Source organism: Triticum dicoccoides, chromosome 1B (assembly GCF_002162155.2).
Source record: "Triticum dicoccoides isolate Atlit2015 ecotype Zavitan chromosome 1B, WEW_v2.0, whole genome shotgun sequence".
Lineage (NCBI taxonomy): Eukaryota > Viridiplantae > Streptophyta > Magnoliopsida > Poales > Poaceae > Triticum > Triticum dicoccoides.
This window is the reverse complement of record NC_041381.1, coordinates 7,430,739-7,442,686: the sequence shown is the minus strand read 5'-3', so window position 1 is coordinate 7,442,686 and position 11,948 is coordinate 7,430,739. Positions and strand designations below refer to the sequence as shown.

The 11,948-nt window shown below is 46.6% G+C and overlaps 2 pseudogenes; both read right to left on the bottom strand.

The window, feature by feature from the left end:
- Positions 1 to 5,227: 5,227 nt before the first annotated feature.
- Positions 5,228 to 8,264, bottom strand: LOC119349944 (annotated as a pseudogene).
- Positions 8,265 to 9,881: 1,617 nt separating this feature from the next.
- LOC119349943 lies at positions 9,882 to 11,622 on the bottom strand (annotated as a pseudogene).
- Between the last annotated feature and the right edge of the window lie 326 nt (positions 11,623 to 11,948).

Sequence of the window (11,948 nt, the reverse complement as noted above, 5' to 3'; positions counted from 1 at the left end):
CTCTATCGTCGGCCGCGACGCCGGCCGCGACGCCGGCTGTGACGCCGGCCTCCTCGCCGGCTACCTCGCCGGCACCGGTGGCCCCGTCCGGTCCTGTCACCCGTGCTCGCGCCGGCATCCACTGCCCGAGTCTCCGCTACTCGCGTGACGAGTACGTCCTCGCCGCCTCTGCCGCGGAGCCGTCACCCATTCCTGCGTCCGCCCGCGCCGCCCTCCGTGATCCTCACTGGCTTGCGGCGATGCAGGAAGAGTTCGACGCTCTCCAACGGAACCGCACCTGGACTCTGGTTCCCCGGCCTCCTCGCGCCAACGTCATCACCGACAAGTGGGTCTTCCGTCATAAGACCCGCTCAGACGGTTCACTTGAGCGCTACAAGGCTCGCTGGGTGGTCCGCGGTTTTCGCCAGCGCGCTGGAGTTGATTTCACGGAGACATTCGCCCCGGTTGTCAAACCGGGCACGATCCGCACTGTCCTCCAGCTCGCCGTTTCTCGCGGCTGGCCCGTTCACCAGATGGATGTTTCCAACGCCTTCCTCCACGGCCATCTTGAGGAGCAGGTGTTTTGTGAGCAACCCACCGGTTTCGTCGACGCCTCATTCCCCGGCCATGTGTGCCTGCTGTCGCGCTCTCTTTACGGGCTCAAGCAGGCACCCCGCGCCTGGTACCAGCGGATCGCCGGGTTTCTTCAGACACTGGGCTTCAGCGTCACTCGCTCGGATGCCTCACTGTTTGTCTATCGCCACGGTGACACGACTGCATATTTGCTGCTTTACGTCGACGACATCATCCTGACAGCCTCCTCCGCAGCCGTTCTTCAGCAGCTTACTCTCCGGTGCGTGACGAGTTCGCTATCAAGGACCTGGGTGCTCTCCATTATTTCCTTGGCATTGAGGTCGTTCGGCGTCCGGACGGTTTCTTTCTTCATCAACAGAAGTATGCCCATGAGCTTCTTGAGCGCGCTGGCATGCTCAACTGCCATCCAGTTGCTACTCCTGTTGACACGAAGGCCAAGGTTTCTGCTCTTGCGGGTTCGCCTGCGTCGGATGCTCCGTTCTACCGGTCTATTGTCGGCGCCCTACAGTACTTGACTCTTACCAGACCGGATCTTCAGTATGCTGTCCAGCAGGTGTGTCTCCACATGCACGCCCCTCGTGACTCTCACTGGACTCTTGTGAAGCAGATCCTTCGCTACATCCGCGGCACGATGTCCCTTGGGTTGACACTCACGGCGTCCACTTCTCTGGAGATGGTGGCTTACTCCGATGCAGACTGGGCCGGCTGCCCCGACACTCGTCGGTCCACCTCTGGCTACTGCGTCTACCTCGGTCCTTCCCTCGTCTCGTGGTCGTCCAAGCGACAACCCACGGTTTCGCGCTCTAACGCGGAGGCTGAGTACCGAGCTGTGGCCAACGCTGTCGCCGAGTGCACCTGGCTTCGACAGTTACTTCAGGAGCTACATCACGATGTCTCCCAGGCTACGGTTGTCTACTGCGACAACGTCTCTGCGGTGTACCTCTCCGCCAACCCCGTTCATCATCGCCGGACGAAACACATCGAGCTGGACATTCACTTTGTGCGCGAGCAGGTGGCTCTTGGACGCATGCGGGTTCTCCATGTGCCGACTGCTCAGCAGTTCGCTGATGTGACGACGAAGGGACTGCCGACTTCCACCTTTGAGGAGTTTCGTTCCAGTCTCTGCGTCACTGGCGCCGCTTCGACTGCGGGGGGGTGTTGAGTATATTGTGTACGTGTATATGTGTGCGTAGGGCCCACCTCCTGTTTTCCTTGTATAGTTGAGGTTGTGGCCCACCTCTGTACTTATATATACGTGCCTGGTGCACCGATCAATATATCGCGATTGCACAGCCATAACTTGCCCTTCTACATGAACTACCCCTATGCTTATCTACCTCTATTCCCCATTCCCCTCCGCCGTGGGTCGAATTTATCGCCGTGGATCGAATCTAGCGTGCATGTCGAAGAGAGAGAAGTGCTTACCGCCATTGATGGAGTCCGGTGGTCTTCTTCCTCTGCTCCGATCCACCGCCGCCGGTGGTGGAGTCCGGTGGTCTTCTTCCTCTGCTCCGATCCGCCGCCGCCGGTGAGAGTTGGGAGAGGGAGCGGTGAGGGGCGGTGAGGCTAATAACTGCCGGCGCTTCGGAAAGCAACGCGGCTTCTCGAGCGTGGCCGCGCGCGTGCAGCCGCCGCCGCCCACGTGCACCGCTCGGGCCCGGCCCTGGAGAAACTGCCGATTCGTGTGTTTCCAGTGAGCCAGGCCCAGAGGTGCTTTAAGAAGCGTGCGATGCAGGCCCAATAATGTATGCGGGCTACCAAGGATACTTCCCGCGCGGGCTTGGTAGAGGCCTATGCAGGCAACAAAACACGCCCTAGTAGATGAAACAAGTCTTGTTGGAAGTCCACGGGAAAATGAGACAATTGTCTATTACGACAGACTATTGTGTCGGCTGATGAATTTTATGCAGAGAGATGTAGGTAGGCACCTAACCTGTCAGTGTCAGCTGAAACAAGTTTTGTTGGAAGCCGTGTACCTATCCGCGGGAAAATGGGGCACTGGCTGCAATATTGGAATTCAAAGCAATAGTAGTACAAGAAGCAAGCAGCATCTTGACCACACAAACTCTAGGAAAATTCTAAACTCAGGTGGGTACTCGATCCGCCGAAAATTCTTCTAGTCTTCTACCATCACTTTCTGTATGCCTGTCCACGGTGGGCTCCCATTGTTGTCTACATGGATGGTTGGTACTGTTATGATATCCTCTTGTTGTCGAATATCGCTTTCTGCTTTTTATTGCCTGGTTTTTGTTTGTTTGTTTCACACCATACCATTCTCTCGTACCATCCTAGCTATTAAGAAGAAGTATGAAGGTGCCAATCTTTGGACAATGCGTGAAACTGCACTAGTAGTAGATTCATTATTTTTTGTTCCATGTGAATCTCTTATGAGTAGATACATACATACACACACACACACATGGATTTAACCCAGACTTGGTTGTGTCTGGTCTGAACTCGACGATTGTCCAGCGCATAATGTTAGCTGCTGAATTTGCTGCAGAGAGAAGTAGGCAGGCAGGTAGTTATTCCTAGCTGAGGGAAGCAAGCACTGCAATGCCCAAGTCGGGGTCGACACGAGAGATCGGCAAGACCAATCAAAGCGTTGGCATTCCCAAGCTTGGGTTTCTCTGTTTCTTTGAGTTGACATGAATTGCTGAGTAGCGTGTGATAGTGATCATCGGGTCTTTTTTTTTCTTTTTTTGCGAGAAAGTATAGGGTTTTTATTCCAAAATGATAGAGTTAAAATCTTCAGCGACTAAATTGCTGATGCATGGAGGTGGTTGACCCAACCAACAGGCTGTGCTACCACCGCATCTACCAAAGTTCGCTAAACAATGTGCAACCCTATTCTGTTCACAAAGGATCTTAACAGGAATAACAACCCTATCGCTCAAGTAACTTTCGATCTCCGAAACCAAATGGCCATATGCTGATCTATTAAAGGAATCATCGGGTCTCTTTAACCACCCTCTCCTTGTAAGAAGACAATGTGGCATATTTCTCTCCGTCCATCCTTCCCCTCTACCTCCATTCTCTTCTTTGCCCTTGATTTAGCATTATTGCTTGTTCAAAAGTCATTCATCTCGCCCTAAAGTTACATAGGCGTAAATACAACCGAACTTTGATGGCAGGCTTGATAGCTACAAAAGTTGAAAATTGCATTAAACTTCTCCCCAGAAATGACTATAGCATTACTTCTTTGCTCATGAATCTGAGGGTTGCCCTTGCAGTGTAGTGTAGGTGGTGGCGGGAGGCGGAGCTGCCGCAGCGCTGCCTTTTGTCCCTGAGACGGCATTGACATCCAATTCAACCTTCAGATCCAGCGCTGCTGCCATTGCTAAACCTCGAGGTCACCATCATCCATCATCGATCCATGGTAATCCAAGCACTCTCGGTCAGCTGAATGCTTGCAAACAGGCATAACTATGGCTTTGGAAATAGCAGATGCTCATTTGTTTATGCTTTTTCACAGAGCTGTCAGAACAGATCTGTCAGATGGTCTATATATATAGACTAAAACTGTACTAAGTAGTACTCCCTCTGTAAACTAATATAAGAGCGTTTAGATCACTATTTTAGTATTCTAAACGCTCTTATATTAGTTTACGGAGGGAGTAATAATTTTAAACTGCATATAATTTTTTTCCTTGTCAATCGCTTATCATTTCTTTGCTTATTCTCGAGGTCCCAAAAGGAATTGCATAGCTTAAGCACTACAACCTTTAGAGGTAAAAGTATCATTGTTGTCAAGAATATAATGAATTGCATATGAGACTGTTAACATTAACAAACATCTGTAGCGATGCAAGCTCAAAAAATCTGAATTCTCTCGACAGCTTGACAACAATCATGTTATGTTGTCCATAAACACATCATAAGTGAAGAAATTCACCCCTAACCTCGTAACAGAATATGCGACATACAACCTGAATTTGGATGGTTCAAAAATAGGTCTACTCAATTCTGTTTTTTCATACACTCATCATACTCTTGATATGTTAAACAGAAACACGACGCCCTCTAAATTTCTGGAAGCCAGTAATTAGCACACAACTATGTTATATGCCTAAATTATATATGCTGTCAGTAACTACTCGTAACGTATATATATTTTGAGAAGCAATGAAAAGGCATCCCCAAATAGAATCAATACCAGCAAAACAAGCATGCCGCCTTCATACTACAGGTCCATGTGAAACATTGACCATTACTACACTGATCCATACCAAAACTGCCACATGAAAATAGCAGGCAGATATATATATATGTCTTCAAAATCCCTTGCGTAGTAAAAAGGGTTCACGAAATTTCTTAGAGAGTAGTAGAAACAATACAACCAAACAGGCAAAAACAGGGAATCTTGCGGCCGATTTGTGTGGATTACAAAACAGCTATATATTGTAGAAATTACGCAACAAGAATTACACTGCACGAGTGGTGACTACTATTAAAGTTTCATTCACCAGATGCTGTCCAAAGATCATCACTAGACTGTCATACAGAAAAACCATAGCAGTAAAGGTAGAAGGCAATAGAAATTCCACACAAGTGAATCTAGGTCGGATGATGCACACAACCTTGTCCAATGATGCACACGGAACAACTTAATGTCTTCAGCAGCAAATTTATACTGAAATTTTTGGAGACCACTTCACCAATAGCCGCCAAGGTCAATTCTCTTCCTAAGGTCATCTGAATAGTTGCTGGAGTAGTGAACTGACTTGGCGACACCCTGCGCAGCTTGCAGAGAAACCTCACCACAACACTCAATGACCAAAGACTCTAACTTATGTGCACGCCTCAGTTCAGCCACTCCAACATCAGTAATGTAATGACACAACTGAAGTGTGAGATTACTCAAGCCTGGGGTGTGCGCAATGAAGCGTATCCCAGCATGAGTTACCGCATGACACAATATAAGCTGAAGTGTCTCCAGATGTGGTGAGGATGAGAGGGCCTTCATCCCCTCGTCATCAAAGAAGTTGGCGGTATTTAGCACAAGAACACGAATCGGGCAGGACTGAATGAGTGCCAGAAAACCCTCTTGTGTGAATCCTATTTCTGATGGCCAGTCAGGGGAACATCCTGTAAAGCTGAGGTCTACCATCTGAAGCATACGACAGTTTAGGGCTAGAGCATAAAGGCTGTTATCAGTAAATGACGTCCTGCTTTCACAATAGCTGACATCACTCGAGTAGCGCTGCAGCTTAAGCCAAAGTGTGATGCTTTTAAGATTGCTGCAGCTCCGAGATAATACAATGATGTCATTGTCATTTAGGGCAAGAACATACTAAAGGCAAAGCTTCTCCAATGCTTTACACTTCCCTAGGACAACACGAAGTCCTACTTCTGGCCAAGTTTCAATATGCGCCAACCTTAAATCCTTCAAACTCTCACAGCAGAAATCATATACATTCATGCTGTGAGCATCATACGAGGAGTCATAGACCTCATCACCTATTGCTATAAGACTCTCATATCTTCCCCTTTTCCTCTCAAACTCAAACTTCTGGAGCTTCATCCATCCTGAACAACACTTTAGGAAGTCATGATGATAGATTCCTTTGCAATTCTTCACTACAAGCTCTTCCAACGACCCATCCCTACCAAGGTATTCCAGCCACTCTACACTGTCGATTTCTTCGCAACCAATAAGGTGGAGAGCAGATAGACTTGTGCAACCAACTGCAACCGAGAAAAGCCCAATCGAAGTTATTTGTGGTGTGGAGTTCAGCCTGAGAGACACCAGTTTCTTGCAATTCGCTAAGCAACCAAGTCCAGAGTCATCGATGCATGAGCAGAAGCTTAAGGTGAGGTCAACCAACGAGGAACAGTGAGATGAAAACACAGAAAGGCCTTTGTTGTCCAGCTGCTTTCCATGTCCAGGTATCCAACCAGAGTAATTGATTTCCACTTTCCGCAAATTTGGGAAGCGGGCGCACAATGATGTCAGTGCTTTTGTAGCAGTGCAAAGACCGGAACCAAGACGGATAGCATCCCTTTGATTCCCCTCTATCCTGTAGAGCTGCTTTGACACAAGGGAAAGAGAATTCAGATCACTTGTCGTGGTGATCCTGTTGAGAATCAATGTCAGCAGAGCCTCCGGTAGGTCCTCCATCGAACAATTGAGCTGTACCAATCATCAGGAAATATATATATCAAGGTTCAGAAAACAACCGAAAGAGCTGGACTCATCAAACTTATGATATATCAGAATAACTTATGCATGTGAAGATAGATGGAGATCATAATGGCGACAGACACTCATTACAAGGAATTCCAACTACTGATTAACTTTGAGCACTTTATGTTGTATCTGTCCAAAACTTTATTATGTGTTGTTCATAAGCATGGAGCTTTATTAAAGTAGCTAGCTAGCACCTTATCTGTCTCTAGGTTGCTATTAGAAAGAAAAATGACGCTCCAGGCCGGCCACATCATGAAAGTAAACTAGCTACCACCATAATTAAGTAGCAGAGCCTGAATAATGAACTAAAAACTAAGAGAATACAAAGCAACGAGCGTCGAGCTAGATTTGACGCACGCAATTCTGCAAGAAGACCCACATAACTAGTTGGAGGCACCTAACTAGTAACATGAAAACCAGAGCGTGCAAATTGAAATTAGTACTTGTAGCTTTTGCTTGGGCAAGAAAGAAAGTAGGGACATCAATCATTTTGCCACAGCCAATGACTTCACAGGGTGCAGTTATTATTAATAGATAACGCCAATCTAATATATGTTCAACTAGCAATACTAGTATTTGCTGCAACCCTAGGCAAGTACTCGATCAGCTGCAAAAAGCTTACTTTCTACTCCCTCTGTACCAAAATACTTGTCGTTGGGAAAAACCGGTACAAGTTCCCCAGCGACAAGTACTGTGGTACAGAGGGAGTAGTACCTAGGAGAATGGCTTTACAACGTTAACGAATTTTAGATCCAACCAGGCACACACGGAGATTTATTGAAGTAGCAAGCACCTTATCTGTGTCTAGATTGTTGGAAATAAAAAATGGCGCTACAGGCAGGCCACATCATAAAATTGAACTAGCTACCATAATTAAGTATAGCAAGCAGAGCCTGAATAATGAACTAAGAAAGAGAATACAAAGAAAGGGGCTGAATCTGAACCAACAACTTATTTGGAGGCACCAAGCTAATTAACAGTAACATGAAAAGCAGAGGATATATGCAAATTAGTTAGTACTTGTAGGTGTTGGTTGGGCAAGAAAGAAAGTTGGGAAAGTAGGCAAGCAGAGCCTGAATAGTGAACTAATAACTAAGAGAATCCAAAGAAACGAGCTAGAATTGACGCAAACATTTCTGCAAGCAGAATTACTACTAATTGCTGAATCTGAACATGAAAAGCAGATCATATATGCCAATTAGTTAGTACTGTACTTGTAGGTCTTTGTTGGGCAAGAAAGAAAGTAGGGAAATCAATCAATCATTTTGCCAGCCACAGCCGATGAGTTGAGTTCCCTACTTTCTTTCTTGCCCAAGACCAAATAATGATTGATTTTGTTCACAGGGCCAATCTAATATCTGTCTGTTCAACTAGAAATACTGGTTTCCCCCGACAAGAACAAGAAAGCGAATCGAAAAATGGCGGCCATGTACATGTGAAGGAAGGAACAGGGAGGGACGGGTACCTTCCTTGACCACGACCGGCCGGGAGAGGAGGACATCGCCGCCGCCGCCGCTCGACGTTGGCGAGTGCCGCCGCTTCTTTGATTCGATTCAGAGGAGAGGAGAGTGTACTGTAAACCCTAGCTAGTCTCTATCTTTTTTTTTGAGACAACCTCGCGAAGTCTTTATTAATTCGTCACAATGTTTACAGGGACGGATGGAAGATCTCCCGGGTGTCCCAACCACACATGGCGACCCACACCGAGAGATAAAGCAAACTTCGCTACGTTGTGAGCTTCGACATTCGAGCTCCTAAATTCGTGACTAAACTTACAAAAATCAAAATCTAAAGAATGACTCATGATCTCATGTAAGATAGCTCCATAAGCTGATGAGTTATTTCTCTTCAAGTCCTCTACCACCACTTTGCAATCAGATGCCACATGTACCCGCCTCTGGTAAAGATCATCTGCTAGAGCCAAAGCTTCCCTTATTGCCATTGCTTCGAGAGTCGTTGGATCTGTAATATGTTTAAATACCATCACTGAGGCTCCCAAAAAGACTCCATCCGAGCTTCTGCATATCGCCCCCACTGCCCCATGTCTTGCATGGTTCGAGACTGCCGCGTCAACATTTATCTTCACACTTCCTTCTTCCGGTTCCTGCCATCTCCTTGGTCTTGGGGTTGGTGGAACTGTGCGCTGTCGACCAGTTGCTTTGATAGCCCGGAGTTCTGAAAGGTAGCTCGTGATAAAACCATCGATGTTATGAGGGGATTTATAAATGTCCTCATATATCGCTTTTCTCCTTGCTCCCCAGATGGCCCAAAGAGTGACGGTTAGCTGCACGAATGCCTCACTCTCCAGAATATCATGAAGTGCAAAAAGCCATTCCCTGGATCCATCCTCTTTCCTATCAACCAGGTGCATAACCAGTGACTCCGGTGCTAGTTCCCACACCCCAGCAGACATTGGACACGAGAGAAGGGCGTGCTTCCATGTATCTGTCGCTCCGCAAAGGTGACACTTATCTTCGGTGGTCATATTTCTGTGCTTCAGCAGCTGCCCTGTCGGCATGGATCGCCTCGCGAGCCGCCAAAGAAAGTTTTCCAGCTTCGACGGGACCTCTATATGCCATAGTTTGCTCCAGTGCTCGCCCTCATTCTGCAGCGTCGAAGCCCCGCCTTGCTCGTTCAGCCACTGCTCCCGGCTATGTTTTCTGCGCTGAACCATGCGATAAGCCGACCTTACTGAAAACAGTCCACGGCTCTCTTCGTGCCATGCCCAGAAATCATGTACCCTGCGCATGCATAGTGGAATCTTCAGAATCTCGCTGGCATCAAAATGTGTGAATGTAGCCCAAACCAGCTCCTCATTCCATGATGAACTGGTTGCATCAATCAGCTGAGAAACCATCTGAGGTGGGTTTTGAACAAGAGAAGTAATGGGTCTCTTGAAATTATCTCGGGGAATCCAGTTTTGAGTCCAAATATTGGTGGTTTCACCATTCAAGGACTTTAGCTTTGTGCAGGCCCCTAGTTCCTCAGGTATTAATCCACTGAGTCTGTTTCCAGACATATCAAGGTATCCTAGATTGCTTAGCTTTTCTATATGTGTAGGTATATATCCAGATAACTGGTTTGATGATAAGTTCAGCTTATATAGATTAGTTAAAGTCTAGATTTCTGGTGGAATCTCACCGCTGAGATGATTAGAACCGAGTGATAGCTCTACTAGGTTGGAGAATTTAGAAAGGATCGAAGGTATTGAACCCCTGATCATATTTTGTGCTAGATGTAGTACTTCTAACTGGGTACATGCACCTAGATCTGGTGAGATCTGCCCAAAGAATCTATTCGATGTCAAGCGCATCTTTATGAGTTGTGGATACACACCAAAATGCTGAGATATATCTACTGTTAGTTGGTTCGAGTCCAGCTGAAGTCGAACCAAGGTCATACATGTGTTTAAACTCCTTGGAACGGGGCCATTGAACATGTTAAAAGAGACACTAAGATATCGAAGTTTGCCACCTGAACATATCTTTGCGGGTAAATGTCCTAAAAGTGAGTTGTTTGACACCTCAAGGTCAACTAGGCCTATGAGCTCTCCAAGTTCTTGAGGAAGAGAACCTGATAATTTGTTACTAAAGATTTTATGGTTTGGATGCTTTGCAACTTACGAAAAGTTTTTGGTATTGATCCAGAAATTTGGTTCTGATGCAAGCTTAAATATTCGAGGTTCATCAGGTTGCCAATTTAACGGGGAATGGAACCGGTTATCTGATTTTCTGAGAGGGCAAGTTGTTTTAGCATAGTGAGGTTGCCTAGTTCTGGTGGTATTGAACCTGTGATTTGGTTTGTATAGAGACCAAGTACATTGGGGTATTGAACCTGTGATTTGATTTCTCTCAAATCGAAGTTGGTTTAGAATAGTGAGGTTGCCTAGGTCTGGGGGAATTGAACCGGTGATTTGATTTCCAAAGAGAGCAAGTTCATTGAGCATAGCAAGGTTGCCTAGTTTTGGGGGTATTTGAACCTCTGATTTGATTTCCATGGAGGTAAAGTTGGTTCATCTTGGTGAGATTGGTTATGGAGATTGGAATTGGACCAGAAAAATCATTTGAACTAAGCTGAAGAGTTTGCAAATGGACTAGCCTGCCTAGTTCTTGGGGTATATGCCCTGAAACTTGATTACCAAACAGGAACATAGCATTTAGTTGGGTCAGGTTTCCAAGGGTTTTTGGTATGATGCCGCTTAAGGTGCTATTGCTTAGCTGTAGAATTTGCAGGTTGACAAGTCTTCCTATCTCTTCGGGAATGGGACAAGATAACATGGTTTGGTGAATGGTTAGATCAGTTAACATTGTTAGGTTACCCATAGATGCAGGGATATGTCCCGTGAATCTGTTAAATGAGAGATCAAGCACCTTGAGACTTTGCAAACCATCAATCTCATAAGGAATTTTCCCTATGAGCTGGTTGTAGGGAAGGTAAAGTATGGAAAGTGCTGATAGGGGAACGATACTAGTGGGTAGTGCACCATGGAGACTATTGTTACTAAGGTTGATATATATGAGGAATGGAAGAGCTGAGAAGTTGAGCTCACCAAGGTGGCCATGGATGCCAGCATCTGGTAAGGAGATATTGGTCACCACCAAGGGCATGCGGCGGCCATGGTGAACAGCTGTGCAGATGATGCCTGTCCAGTTTCACGGGCTAGTTTTCTCCTGCCAAGAGCTCATCTGCAGCGGTGGGCTTGCAAGTGTAGCTTTCCAGTGAAGGAGGGCTGTGTGTTGAGACCTCAGTGAGATCCCTCCATGGCACGCCGCATGTGCTTCTTGCAATGGAAGAAGGCATGGCACGAGCAGCAGGCAGAGGTAGAACAAAGGTCCCATTTTGTTGCCTAGTGTTTGCATGGTGTGTTTGGTTGGGGGATGTGATTCAATAGACGTTGCAACTCTATTCATATATAAATAGTGTTATGAGGTCCTGAGTGAACAGAACACACCTTTGGCAGCTGCTGCCAAAGGTGTTAAAACCATCGATGTTATGAGGGGATTTATAAATGTCCTCGTATATTGCTTTTCTCCTTGCTCCCAGATGGCCCAAAGAGTGACGGTTAGCCGCATGAATGCCTCACTGTCCAGAATATCGTGAACTGCAAAAAGCCATTCCCTGGATCCATCCTCTTGCCTATCAACCAGGTGCATAACCAGTGACTCCGGTGCTAGTGCCCACACCC